This window comes from Canis lupus, chromosome 12 (assembly GCF_003254725.2).
Source record: "Canis lupus dingo isolate Sandy chromosome 12, ASM325472v2, whole genome shotgun sequence".
Lineage (NCBI taxonomy): Eukaryota > Metazoa > Chordata > Mammalia > Carnivora > Canidae > Canis > Canis lupus.
In genome coordinates this window covers 14780778-14794359 of record NC_064254.1, presented here as the reverse complement: position 1 = coordinate 14794359, position 13582 = coordinate 14780778, and the positions used below count along the sequence as shown (strand labels likewise).

Below are 13582 nucleotides of genomic sequence, written 5' to 3'. Positions count from 1 at the left end.
TCTCTGGACTCCCAAAAGCCACCCCTAGTAGTTCTATTCTGGGTGCAAATACCGTATCTTATTATTTCAGAAAAATGTTCCTGTGCCTTCCTTCTCAGATTGATTGGCTAAATTCATTTGGAAAAATCCTCTGGATTCCTTCTTCTTTCAAGGAGACTTAAATGTCTTGCAGTGGGCTAACACCAAGGTTAAGTTTTGATTTCCCCATCTGTTCAAGAAATTCTAGTGATTCCCAACTAGCTATTATAGATACAGCCTAGCATAGTTGGTTACAGTACAGCAAGATGAGGCCTATGATGGAGAAATACAGCATGACAGGGAATTTATCATGGAGTTAAAATTTTTTGGTGGCCTGTTTGTTGCCTGGCTGAGTACTGGGGAGAGGGGAAAATCATAGAGAGATAAGGAGCTACAAAGGGACTATTTCTGGACTTTGTTAGTTATGGTTGGATATCTAAAGTACAGCTATATGTTATAGAATGTTGCTGTTAAAAGAAGGTTCCTATTCATCTACTTTTAGAATGTATATGTGTGCTTTTATGTTAGGAGGCATCTTCCACCTTTTAAATGTAGGTTTCTAGTTGCATTGTTTGGAATTTGAAAAGTATTTTCTTGGAGAAATGTCCTGAATCATGACAGCCAGGTCCCCAAGGCTGGCTAGCCCAAAAGGCTATATTATATGCTTGATATATGTGATATAAAGTACCAGATTTTTGGTTTGAGATATCTTAAAAACTATTGAGGTTTCTGCAGGAAAATGTTCAGAATTCCATGCTGGAATAAAAACAAGAGAGCTTTTTCCTCTGTAGCTTCCTGGGGACAACAAGATTTCCTTTTTCCCTCCCTCCTCCTTACTATGCAACATGAAGACGAATTCTACTAGGTCCAGGGCCATTGGACTTGGGATTGGTGCTCTAGTGGAGGTAGGGGCTGGCAGGTGGTGAAAAGTGTATATGCATGATTCTTGACAGTTGAAGAAGGTTCTCAGCACTATTTTAAGTGCTTTGCGTATATTATCTTATCAAATTGTTACAACACCCTCAGGAGATGCTACCATTGTTATTCCTGTAAGATGCTGGTATGTTCCAGGACTCAGACCTTGCACGTTTTCTCTCTATAAGCTCCCTCATACAATCCAATGGCTTTAAGTATAATCTATGCTACCTCCCTCCTGTTGAACTCTAGACTCAGTACTAACTGAGATGAATAAGAATCTTCTACTTAAATGTCCCAATATGAACTTCTGCTTTTGTCCCCCAAGACCTGCTCCTTCCATAGTCTTCTCCATCTTAGGAAATGGCAACTTCATGCTTCTAGGTACTCAGGTCAAAACTGGCATTATCCTTGAGTCTTCCTCTGGTTCATATTCAGCCCATCAGCATATGTTCCTTTTACATTAAAAATATCTGGAATCCTATTGCCTCTTACTATTTCAACTGCTACCTTTCTGATCTCTACCACCATTATCTCCTGCCTAAATTACTGGCAGTAGTTTCCTAATTGGTCCCTTCCTTCTGTCCTTGCTCTCTTGGTCTACTCTCCAAAGATCATCCAGATAAATTATTTTAAAACAGAAGTTGGGGCACCTGGGTGGCTCAGTGGTTGAGCATCTGCCTTTGGCTCAGGTCATGATCCCAGGGTCCTGGGATCAAGTCCTGCACTGGGCTCCCCGTAGGGAGCCTGCCTCTCCCTCTGCCTATGTCTCTGACTCTCTCTGTGTGTGTGTCTCTCATGAATAAATGAATAAAAATCTTAAAAAAATAAAAATAAGAGATAAGTCAATTCATGAACTCCATAATTCAAAATCTTCAGAGTAAAAAGCCAAGTCCTCTTCAAGGCCTGTAGAGTACTGCAATGTCCTGGCCTCCTGCTTTCCCTCTGGACTCATTTCCTACCACCTTCCCTTCCTCACCATACTTCAGCTACAGAAGCATCCTGGATGTTCCCCAAACACACCAAGCTCTTCCCTTTCCCTGGTGGCCTCTTTACGCAACAGGTTCTTCTTCCAAATATCAACATGGCTCACCCACTTCCTTCTTACCTCAGAGACGGGTTCTTGACATCTCTCTGTAAAATATATGAAATAACAAGCAGCCTGTACAAATCACATTACACAGGTTTTAATAGACTCTGAAGGGTATCTGTGCCTTCATCTGTGCCACATCCTGATGGTGTGGAGGGTGACAACACCACAAAGGAAGGGAACAAAGACTGAGCTGTGCATGTGGCAGAGAGAGTTCATTGTCTCCACATCTGTGTCAAGTTCAAGCCATGTTTATGTGGTTATCACACTTGTTTTCTTTTCCCCTCATATGATGCACTTTTCACATCCTTTAACATTTTTTAAAAAGATTTTTATTCATTTATTTGAGGGAGAGAGGGCATGAGTGAGGGGAAGGAGTAGAGGGAGAGGGAGAAGCAGACTCTCTCTCCACTGAGCAGGGAGCCTGACAAGGGGCTCAATCCTGGGACCTCGGGATTATGACCTGAGCTGACGGCAGATGCTTAACCAGCTGAGCCACCCAGGTGCCCCTCCATGTCCTTTTTTTTTTTTTTAATTTTTATTTTTTTATGATAGTCACAGAGAGAGAGAGAGAGAGAGAGAGGCAGAGACACAGGCAGAGGGAGAAGCAGGCTCCATGCACCGGGAGCCTGACGTGGGATTCGATCCCGGGTCTCCAGGATCGCGCCCTGAGCCAAAGGCAGGCGCCAAACCACTGTGCCACCCAGGGATCCCCCCTCCATGTCCTTTTTAAAATACCTGTACATCGAGTACATTTTATTTTATTTTATTTTATTTTATTTTATTTTATTATTTTAATTTTCAGAGAGAGAGAGAGAGAGAGAGCACAAACCAGTGGGGAGAGGCAGAGAGAGAAGGAGAGAATCTCAAGCAGGCTCCACGCTCAGTGCAGACCTCAACACTGGGCCCAGTCTGACAACCTTGCGACCATGACCTGAGCTGAAATCAGCAGTCAGACACTTAACCCACTGAGCCACTCAATGCCCCCTCCACTGAATACATTTTTAGCGTTTTGTGTCTAGTATCTGAGGTAATTGTACATCCTAAGTGAAAAGACTATCAAGGTTCTGTTAGGAAGAAGGGATGAAATGGTTTTAAGAAATGTAAGAAACAGAGGAGATGAGAAAGTAAGTGAACTGGTAGAAAGACATAAAATGAAGAATTGTCTGGGTTGGTGTAATGAGTATTTTGGGGCATCTTCTCTGTGACAGACACTGTCTCCCAAAATGCAGAACTATTAGGTAGCTATAAAAAGAGACAAACAGCCAGTTTCTCAAAAAGCAACATCAGCCTAAAATAATGTCTCTCATCTTTCCTACTCCCTCTGTACTGAGTTAGGCTTTAGGAATCAGTGGTCTTTGATCATCTTACAAGAAGCTTTGACACCTGGGTGGCTCTGCGGTTGAGCCTCTACCCTTGGCTCCGGTTGTGATCCTGGGATCTTGGGATCGAGTCCCTCATTAAGCTACCTGCGGGGAGCCTGCTTCTCCCTCTGCCTTTGTCTCTGCCTCTCTCTCTCTGTGTCTCTCACGAATAAATAAATAAAATCTTAAGGAAAAAAAAGAAGCTTTGACATCTTAATAAGAAGCTTAAATTATGTTGGCTATTTTCCAGTTAAACATGTGGAATACTGCTGGGATTGGCTAGGAGAGCAGGCAGTTGAAGGGGCCCCAGTTTTCTCCCCTGATGTGAAGAGCTTCCAATGCCATGCTGCAGTGTTTGGCAGGCCCCTCAGATTGTTCTAGTTGTACTTGTCAGGAGTCTGAGGCTACAGTGGCAAAGCTGCCATTTGATTATCGTGGTGTCTGCCATGATGATTTCTGCTCATTAAAGGTACAAGTGTTTCCATCTGCTCTTTTGGACAAGTAGAAGGATGATTTATATCCTCCTCCCTACTTCATTTCTTTTTTTTTTTTTTTTCTTTTTGTACTTTAAAGTTTTGATTTAGATTCCAATTAGCCCCCACTTCATTTTAAGCAAGGCCTTTGGCATAAGGCAGTGTAGAGGCCTTACAAAGTGGCCACCGGTTCTTAAAAGGTATGTAGGTGGCCTTTGGCCACCATTTGGCCACTCCTACCTGTGTCTTCCATGGACTCAGTCTCTCTCCCTAAACCTTTCCATAGGTCTTCCCCAGAAACCTTACTGCCAACATAGGTTCTCTCCTCCATCCTCCATGAGCCTGGCCCCTGATCAATTGCTGCAGAGTGAGAGATGAGGTGAATTGGCCCTGTCCGGAAAACTGGTCCCAATTGCAGCAGGCCAGAAAGGACTTTAATGAAGGTTTTGGTTTGTTTTTTTTCTAAGCTAGAATCTGGGTCAGCTCTGTCTTGTAAACAACACATGGCACCAGAAGTGGGGGACTAATTTTGGATCATCCTGAATTGTGACTTTCTGACAATGTGGAGGACACTGCCTAGCCTGTGTTGGCTTCTCAGTTGGGGCCCTTGGTCAAACAGGATTAGGGCAGGCAGCTTCATCTAGAAAGGAGAAGATATGTTCTAGTGTGCAATGCAGAAGGTCCAATCAGCATTTGCTCCTATAGGAACCCAATAGATACTGTGTTTGTAAGCCTGAAAGAAGGAGAGAAGAGAGGGAGAAAGAACATTTTTGACCAAAAAATATAAAAAGGGAAGGATTTTAAAAGTGACCTGAAGCAGTCAGGGCTATGACTTACTTTCAGATCAAAAGTGAATTGGTAAATGTGCCAGCAATGAGTGATGAGGAAGAGAGGGTGGGAATGCACAACCTGGATTTAACACAGCAGGAGACCATGAAAATCTGAGATTCAGGAAGTCACTCAGTTGAGAAAGTGGTAATCAAAGGTGAACAAAGCTCTGGGACATCTATTAGGAGGAGAGGTGGGCAGGCGGGGAGTGGGGGGAAGGATAGGGACAGAATGAATGAGACAGAATAGCAATAACTCTGGGTGGAGGCTGGGGTGTTATATTCCATTTGTCTTGCCAGCACAGCGGATCAGAAGCCGTGCTGGGTGCCAGCCATTACAGGAAGAAGCAAGAATGCTCAACATATGGGAGGAGATGTAAAAACATCAATAAATGGCTTCCCTTTGCCAAAAGTTGTAAATAACAACACATTTGCAGACAGGCAAGTGGAGAGGAGGCTCTGGGCAGTCCTCTCAGGGTGGAAGATGCTTGGCTGGTGTTGGGGGCTCTATAGCAGGGTGAGAACTTTCTGTGAAGTACCCTGGAGCCTGGTTGAACACTGACGGCATTTTTTTTATCTAAGTTGGAGAAGGACACTGAAAGGAAAGGGAATGGCAAATAACACTTTTAAGTCAGTAGCAGAGAACATGTATTAGCAAGCTAAATACACAGGCTAAGAAACTCCAGGAAAGTCCTTATTTTTGCTCTTAACGTTATGCCAAATGAGAACAGGTAAGTAGCTAAAGGTGGAACCAACCATAGGATTAACAAGTGTAAGCCAGTGGTCATAGCAAATGCTAGCATTTCCTGAGTGATTCTAGCTGCTGCCTCTGGCCTAAATTCTTGACTAGGATGATCTCACTTGAAGCTCTCAAGAGCCTCCCTACCCCAAAGAGTGAGAGACAAACCAAGAAACAGACTCTTAACTATAGAGAACAAACTGATGGTTACCAGAGGGGAGGGGAGGATGGGATGAAATAGGTGATGGGGATCACAGAGTGCACTTACCATAATGGAAAAAAAAAAAAAAGGGAAAAAAAGAGAGAGAAAATAAACTCTTGATAGTCCTGATTTATAGCTCTTGAAACTGAGGCTTAGTGAGTGAAACTAACTTGCCCAAAACTACCAAGTAAAATGGCTGTGGAAGGAGGATTCAGACCTAGACCCCAGAGGCCAGCCATCACCACCAGTCTGTCTTCTTTCCATTGACAGTCAACAGCGAGTGGAGAGCTGGGATTTGAATCTGGGTTTGACTTTTGAGTTCTTGCATTTCTTGTCATAGAAGCACAACCTCTTCTAAAGACCTGAAAGTAGAACACCCACCAAAAATTTAGGTATTTGGGGAGTGGAGGAAGGGCGTATTAATCCATATAATAACTCTATGAAGCCGGTACCCTCATGGTCCCCATACTGCATACGCTACCCAGGGATCTTCAGTAACATGTCCAAGGTCACACAGCTAGAAAGTAGCAGTAGCAGGATTCAGACCTGGCAGTCCAACCTCAAAGCCTATGCTTGAATTTCCTCTATACACTGTGCCTTTCTGTGTAAAAAGACTGATGACTCTAAGAATGAGAAGATGTCATATGAGAGACAGTTAAGGAATTGCTCTGTTGAAGACCAGGATGGCCCATATTAAAAATCGTTAACATTTACTGAGCACTCACAGTGTATCCTAATCATTGTTCTAAATGCTTTATTTGTGTTAGCTATGAAATCCTCAAACCAGCACTCTGATGGATACCCTCCTATTCCCCACTGTTAAAGAAGAAAAATTCCAGTAAGAAAAATTGAAGATATAATTGGCTTTTGGGTAGCATCCCATCTAGCAAGTAGAGGGGAGCTCCAAATAGTCATACTAAATGAAAGGTTTTTATGGGAAGGAGAGTGGAACAAGAAAGTTATTAGCCACAGGAAAGAAAGGATTGTTTCAGGCAAGATCATCTTCTCCTTCCTGGAAGGCCAGAGGGTCTTACCAGGTGGATGACCATATCTTCCTTTGATGGGGATGGTGAAGGCCCATGTGACAGGTTACCATTGGTGCTGATCAGAAGATTCCTGACTGACTGGTTAAGACCTCATTTGTGGGGGAGGTTGAAACTACAATTAGCTTAGACAGTAAGCTCGAGTTTGGTGACTTGACTTAGCCTAAAGGGACACCAGTGTGGGCCCTTGGTTTTCTGTTTACCACTACTTTATAGGTAAGGAAACTGACCACCGAAAAACAGTAACTTTCCCAAGTCAGACAGCTAGCATGTTGGGAAGCTGAGAATCACATTCAGAACTTGAACTCCATTCAGTTCAAGAAAGGTGACCTTCCAAGGGTAGGGTCCTGTTCAGCAGCTACTGGGGTTCTCCAGGTGGGGAAGACACAGCCTCCACAGCCCCTCCTGCCCTCAGCACGGAGGAGACCATAAGAATTAGAAAAACACAAGGAGCAGCAAAACAAAGTGTCTTGAGAGGTAGGACAAACACAGGACAAGGGGTGAATTAGGGATGATCTCATCTTGTGCAGTGGGGCTCATAGTGGGGTCTGAAGGCAGCAGCCCTGGAAATGGCTTCAGGATGAGCGGCGTGTTGTTAGGTGGGGTTGAGGGCTGGCAGGAGCCAAGAGAAGTGAGGAAAGCTCAAGGAAGTTTGTCAGGGTCACCCAGCCGTCTGTCGATGTCATACAAAATAAGCAGTCAATAATTGTTTGATGCTGTTGTCATTACTGGCAGAGCTGGAGCTTGGTGCTGAGAATCGGGCTTTCCTTCTCAGCACTAGTGAGAGAGTAGATAGTAGATACATCTGGATGGGAAGACTGTCATCTTGTGGGGGTCCTAAAATAATTGCTTTTATTGAATTGCTGGATCTTAGGGAGTTATGGAAGATTTTTAATGTGGAAGGGACATGGACATTTAGCGGTACTTGGGGGGAAGCATGTTGTATGCTGGGCACCGAAATGAGGATATTTGTCTCTCTCTCCTCATTCTTTGCCCTCTTGCATTAAAAAGAGCTTACAATCAAGCTGATCATCCCCTGGGAATCTTATCAGAGGGAGTGCTGCCTCCTAATGAGTTCTGACCAGCTCTCTATCCCTCCTCCTCCCCCTCCCGCTCTGAGCAGTCTTCCAGTCTGGCTTTTTCTTTCTTACTAGAAGGTCTGAACAACTCTGACCCTTCTTGGCTGGATTTTTTCAGAGGTGGGCTGCCCCATCTCTCCCTCCCTACTCTAGATCCTATTCACTCTTTCTCCTCAGTGTTCTCAAAGCAGAAGGTGAAAGATGACAGGATAAATCTGACTTTAGCTACCATAGCAACCTTCACCTGCTTCACTGCTCACTTTTGAAGTGTTATCCTCCTGTGAAAAGTTATTTTGCATATAATTGCTAGGCTTATCCGGAAGCTTGGGGCTTTCTTTAAGCTTCTTCTGACAGCAGTAATGAAAGGATGGTCTTCTGCTTCCACGCTGGGCTCAAGAATACATTGTCCCCAACAGCGCAAACATCAGACTCTGCCATTCTCCTGGGCTTGTTTGTGATTGCTCCCTCCTTTTATATCCAGTTTAAGATCTCCGGATCAGTTTAAGACATATTCCACAGTGCTGCACACACATTGTCACTCATTCCCTTTGACTCTTTCTGTTCTTAAAAACAAACAAAAAAACACAGTAAGAACTTGTGAATCTGTGGCTCCACTATATAGGCTGGTTTGAGCTGTCATTTACAAATGACTGAGATTTAAATACTTAAGTTCAGTTGAGGTTAAACCTATGAAATGTTTAGATTACTGCCCAGTTATAAAGATTGCCTGATCTCTTCACTTGATCCCAGGAACCTCTCTCTCCATCACTTTCTGTTGTGTATGGTGTTCCCAGTGGCTGAGCCATATACTCCACATTAGAGTTCCCTTGCCCTCTGGTTTGCAGTTGGATTTAGCCAATGGAAGGCGCCAGCAGGTCACAGCAAGAGAGCAAGATGAAGAGGTCGATCCCTCTGGTTCCCTCTTTGTGGTGTCACTGCGGATTGGCTATAGCCCCCCCCCCTCAGGGGGGTCCTCTGCTTGCAGCCCCTTGTGTGTCCCCATTCTGAAAACCCCTCCCCTCTTCCCACCTCTTCAGGTCTAGGGATAGTGCTAACCTAGGGTTTTGAAATATCTTTTGTGGTTTCCCTATACCCTGCCCACACTTCTGCAAACATTAAACTCTTTTCGAATGATCCAATTTGAGCATACCATCTGTTTCCTACCGGGACCTTGACTAATACAATGACCAAAGCTTTTCTCTTTTGGGTGGTATGTTCTAATTATGTTTATTTTCTTTCATAAATCTATGGTTTGTTGTAGGCCATTCTTTGTAAAAATATATTTTCCTGTCCTTAAGAACAGCTTCCTCAATCCTCCAACCTTTCATAAAAGATGGTGTTTTCTCTACTGACTCTTCTCTTGCAACAAGCCTATTTGAAACACATTTTCTTGATGATGTCAGCTAGTGTTGTGAGAGTCAAATACAAATGCCCTATCTGCTTGTTCCATCTGACCCTTAGTAAATTTGAGACGCATCTTGCCCTTTTTATTTTATCCATTGGAAGAAGATTCAGGATTTTCAGATCTTCCTGGGAGATCATGGGCATTAAAACCCTACAGATGCATGCACATATTCTGGTCAAGTTTGTAGACCCATCACTCCCGTAGAATCCGGTACAAAAGGAGAGGATGGAAACAACTCCCCCTCTTCCCCAGTTTCTTCAAAGTTCATAAGAAGCTGCTTCCTTGGGGAAACTGAATTAATTGCATTGTTTTCCTGGGGGAGCTTAAGATAGAGCAGTGTGCCAGAAGGTGTCCTAAAGGGAGCCATGACTGAGGAATGTGGATAATTTCCTTTGAAAACCATGAGTGGAAAACTGCATGTTCCTAATTCTTTCAAGACTGATCCCAAATGGTATCAAGAATAGCATGAAGTTCACACAACTCAGCAGGTGTGAAAATTCTGCAGCTGAATTAAATAGGTCCCATTATATTTCAGAAAGAGCTCTAATGGGTTTCTATGGAGCAGAGCCTAAGAATATCACCTCTCTCCTTTGTATGTCAGGATGGCTGGGATGGTTTGTTGTTACTAATATTGTACTTCAGTCTCCATTTAAGATGGATAAAGATGAGCAAAAGGCCTGGTGTATCCCTCAGAGGGTCTAGATGTTAAAATACCAAAAGGGCATCAAAAGTACCTTACCCATTAGGCAAGACCAAAAATAATAGCTGAGGATATGGTTTAATTTAAAATGAGTATTGTGGTTCATGCAAAGTTTTTCTCCTAATAAGCTTATTTTGTTCCAGCTATCGTTAAAGAATCAATTTTAGAGCCAAAGGGATTTTAAACACTGTAAAACTTTAAGCTGTGAGTTTTCTATTCTTTAAAACTTTGAACTGGATTCATTTAACCTTATATTTAACTTTAAAAAATAGCTGTAGACATTTCTTCTCTATTAATGCAACATTGCATTCTTAGTGGTTATGATTACTAGTCAGTTTGGCACTGTCATTTTTAAGTCCCTCCAAACCAACAAACCTCCCATAATCTCTTGACTTGTTTTTCAATCAAATTTGAACTTCAAGTCAAAGTGAATTATTCATTAATCATTTCCAGCTATCCTATTTCCTTATTTATCCTGCTCAGCTGGCCATAACATGGAATTGAGGTACTTTCTTTTCTGTTTATTGCTCTTATTGCAAAAAGTTTTAGATTCCTGTTCTTCATTTAAAAAGCAGACAAGTTAAATCTTTAAACATTCTTTTGTGTGAGGAAAAATAAGCCCAAAGTAAGTTGCTTTTTAAAAAGTCTTTCTCATTTTTCTCCCTTTGTGGATCATTATTTACTATTTTAAAAAAATCTTACTTTCTAGAAACTAGAAAATCTTACTTTTCTAGTTTCATCTAGAAAATGAAAAATATAGGCAGATATGAATACCAAATGAAAGGTTTCAACACTGGAGAAAACTTTTGTTAAAGGTTATAAATTCCCCTTTCTTGAGCATCTTTAAATCCAGAGATAAATCGTTACCTCTTTTGTATATTTTCTTCTGATCATGGAAAAGTAAAAATCTCCAGGTGAGAAGTGACCATAACAGAAATGCCAGCCAGCCAGCCAGCCCCCTGGTCCCTGGATTCCCTCTGTGACATCCTGCCAGATGTTTGTCACCTGCTCCATGGAGCTTACTCATTGGTTGTCACTGATGAAAGTTGCTCACTAAGATATGAGGTGGGACAGTACTGTTTTAACCTGAATTGTTGAAAGATTCATGGCACCTTTTATTATATTGAATTTTTTCCCATGGTTTGACTTCTTTCTTAGCACCTTACACAAAAATTCTATTTCCTCTTTTGGAAGTTGAAGGCAACTATGACTTCACTCAAGACTCCTTTCCTGTGCTTTCCTAGGCTATGTCTTCCCATGCCCCTATTTTTCAGATGACACGACTTTTGGCCCCAGGATAAGCCTAACTAATGTCCTTATAAAGACTTCCAGTTTTTCTCTAGTGAGTGGTACTCAGAATTGGCCGTCATGTCCTCAACTGGGGACATGTTGAGGGGACTCAAGATGAGATTATTACCACCCTAGCCCTTCCAAGGTGGTGTTAGCCTTTTTTTATAGGACATACCTTGCACTATTAATGGGATGATTTTACTTGCTAGTGAAGCTAGTATAAATATGCACATCTCCGTGGAGGTTTGCAATCTTGTTTTTGTGGCTTTTTGTTTTGTTTTGTTTTTTGCCATGGATCTCTGCTATTCTCCTGCATTTCCCCTCCTTTTTTATCCAGACTTATATAAGACTTTCTAAACCAGAAATCCTATGAGCAAATGCATGGATTCCCATTTGCATGAGATATACCCCATTCCCAGAAAGGTGGAATTTTCTTAGAATTCTGAATTCAGAAATCCAAATCTCATGCATATTGATAACACTGTGACAATAATGATATCCAACAGAATCGAATGTCTCTCTGAGGCCCCTTCTCCAGGGTTTAATTATACCAAATAAATGTTTGCAAGGAATGAAGAGTAGGGGTTTTGGAGATCTTCATTCTTTGTGTAGACACCCAGCAATATCTACATGATTCTTGGTTGTTGAGGGAGAATTTATTCCCTTATTCTCGCAACAAGCATTTATTCATTTGCTAATTCAGTGATACTGAGTGGGCAAATATCTCTAAGCTTCAGGTGACTAGTCTCCATAGTAGGAGCTGTATTGTCTTCATTTCAGGTCTTTTAATGGTTAATTGATAAGTGCTATGAGGTTATCTGAGGATCTCTGATGAAATCATTTTCACGTTACAGCAAAATAGTGAGATAGTTGAAAATCTTCCTGTCTTCAAGCTTCTTCCTTCATTAAAATTAGTGAAATCCAAGCATTTATATTCTCATGGCTACTAACTTTGTAGGATTATAACCATTATTGTGTTGTTAGTAGTGTTTGGGAGGGACAGGATTGTTAGTTTTCTATTTCAATTGTTCCCTTTGTGTCATTATCATCCTTCCCCCCTACTGGAGTCACCAGCGAGATTCATACCAAATATTGGAGCAGCATCTCCATTCATTTCTCATTTTAATGATATGGGCTTAACCTTCATGGACGTGTCCACATGCTTAATTAACAATAGTGGACGGCAACCACTTCCATAGTGCCAGATTCCTCTGCTGTTGCCTTGCTTTTGATGAGCCTAGAAGGAGTAATAAATAACTTTAATTCACATATTATTTTGCAGGTTTCAAAAGAGATTCATGTGCTTCATCTCATTTGATGTTCACAATAGACCATAAGGTGGATGAAGTTATGTTCTTTCTCCATTTTGCTGATGTGAAAACCACAGTCCAGAAGGCATGCAACATAGAGAAGGAGTGAAACCCAAGTGTACCCCTGAGGCCCTTTCCAGCATGTCATAAAGATGTCTTTTCTCTGCATGTGAAGAAGTTTTGAGGTTCTTCTAGAGGACTCTTTATATTTTAATAGTGGAGAATGGTTTTCCTTTACCAGATGCACATGATGATGGAAATTTATGCTTTCTAAATGTCAAATAACAGAATAGTTAAATAAATTATGACAGATCTGTACACAGGAATACTATGTGTCTATTAAAATTAGTGTTTTCGAAGAATACATAATAGTACAGGTAACTGCTCTTGATTATATCAATGTTTTGAGAAAGAAGTGGGATACAAAACAGCAGGATCTCAATTTTGTTTAGAAATTATACCTGTGAAAAAGCACTAAAACTAAAATGAAAGTGTTAGTACAGTTTTCTTTGGATAATAGGATTATGGTTTGCTTTTAGTTTCTTTTTAAAATACCTTTCTGAAGTTTTCAGTTTTTTCTTCAATGAACATGTGTAATTAAAAAAAAACATAAATATTATTTGAATTATCCATTGCAGGTTTTTCATTTTAGCTAAAGGAATGCTTTGAGAGGTTCTTGCTGCCTTCCATTTATAAAATTCCATTTTATAAATCACACCTTAGCATTGAGGTGAGCAGGTTGTTTTCAATATTTGTGGATATATTTGTAGTAAATATTATTAGTGTACATATTTTAAATTGGCCACTATAAATTATTTGCTTGTCTGTTATTTTTTTTGTCTGTTTTTTTTAAACACGACTCTTTTATAATTCATTGATTCAGTCAAACATCATTTTGAGGCCTTGCTACATGAACCAGGCTGAAGATGCACCAGTGAAGACAGGTCAGTCTCTCTTCTCAAACTCTTAGGGTTTGAGATGCAGACTAGTAAAGTAGTGAACACAGTGTAGGATGATCCATGGGAGAAGGCTGTGCAGGGTGCTCAGGGCATGCAGAGGAAGGAGGCCATGTTCAAGGCCATGGGAGAGGTTGGGAAACTCCCAGAAGACATGCCCCTTGAGCTGAA

The 13582-nt window shown here is 41.5% G+C and overlaps 1 protein-coding gene across 1 annotated transcript in view; it reads left to right on the top strand.

Annotated features, from left to right (window-relative positions):
• The window catches only part of RCAN2 (regulator of calcineurin 2), a 260454-nt gene that overhangs the window by 23963 nt on the left and 222909 nt on the right, over nt 1-13582 (top strand). The gene's annotated exons all lie outside the window — the stretch shown is intronic.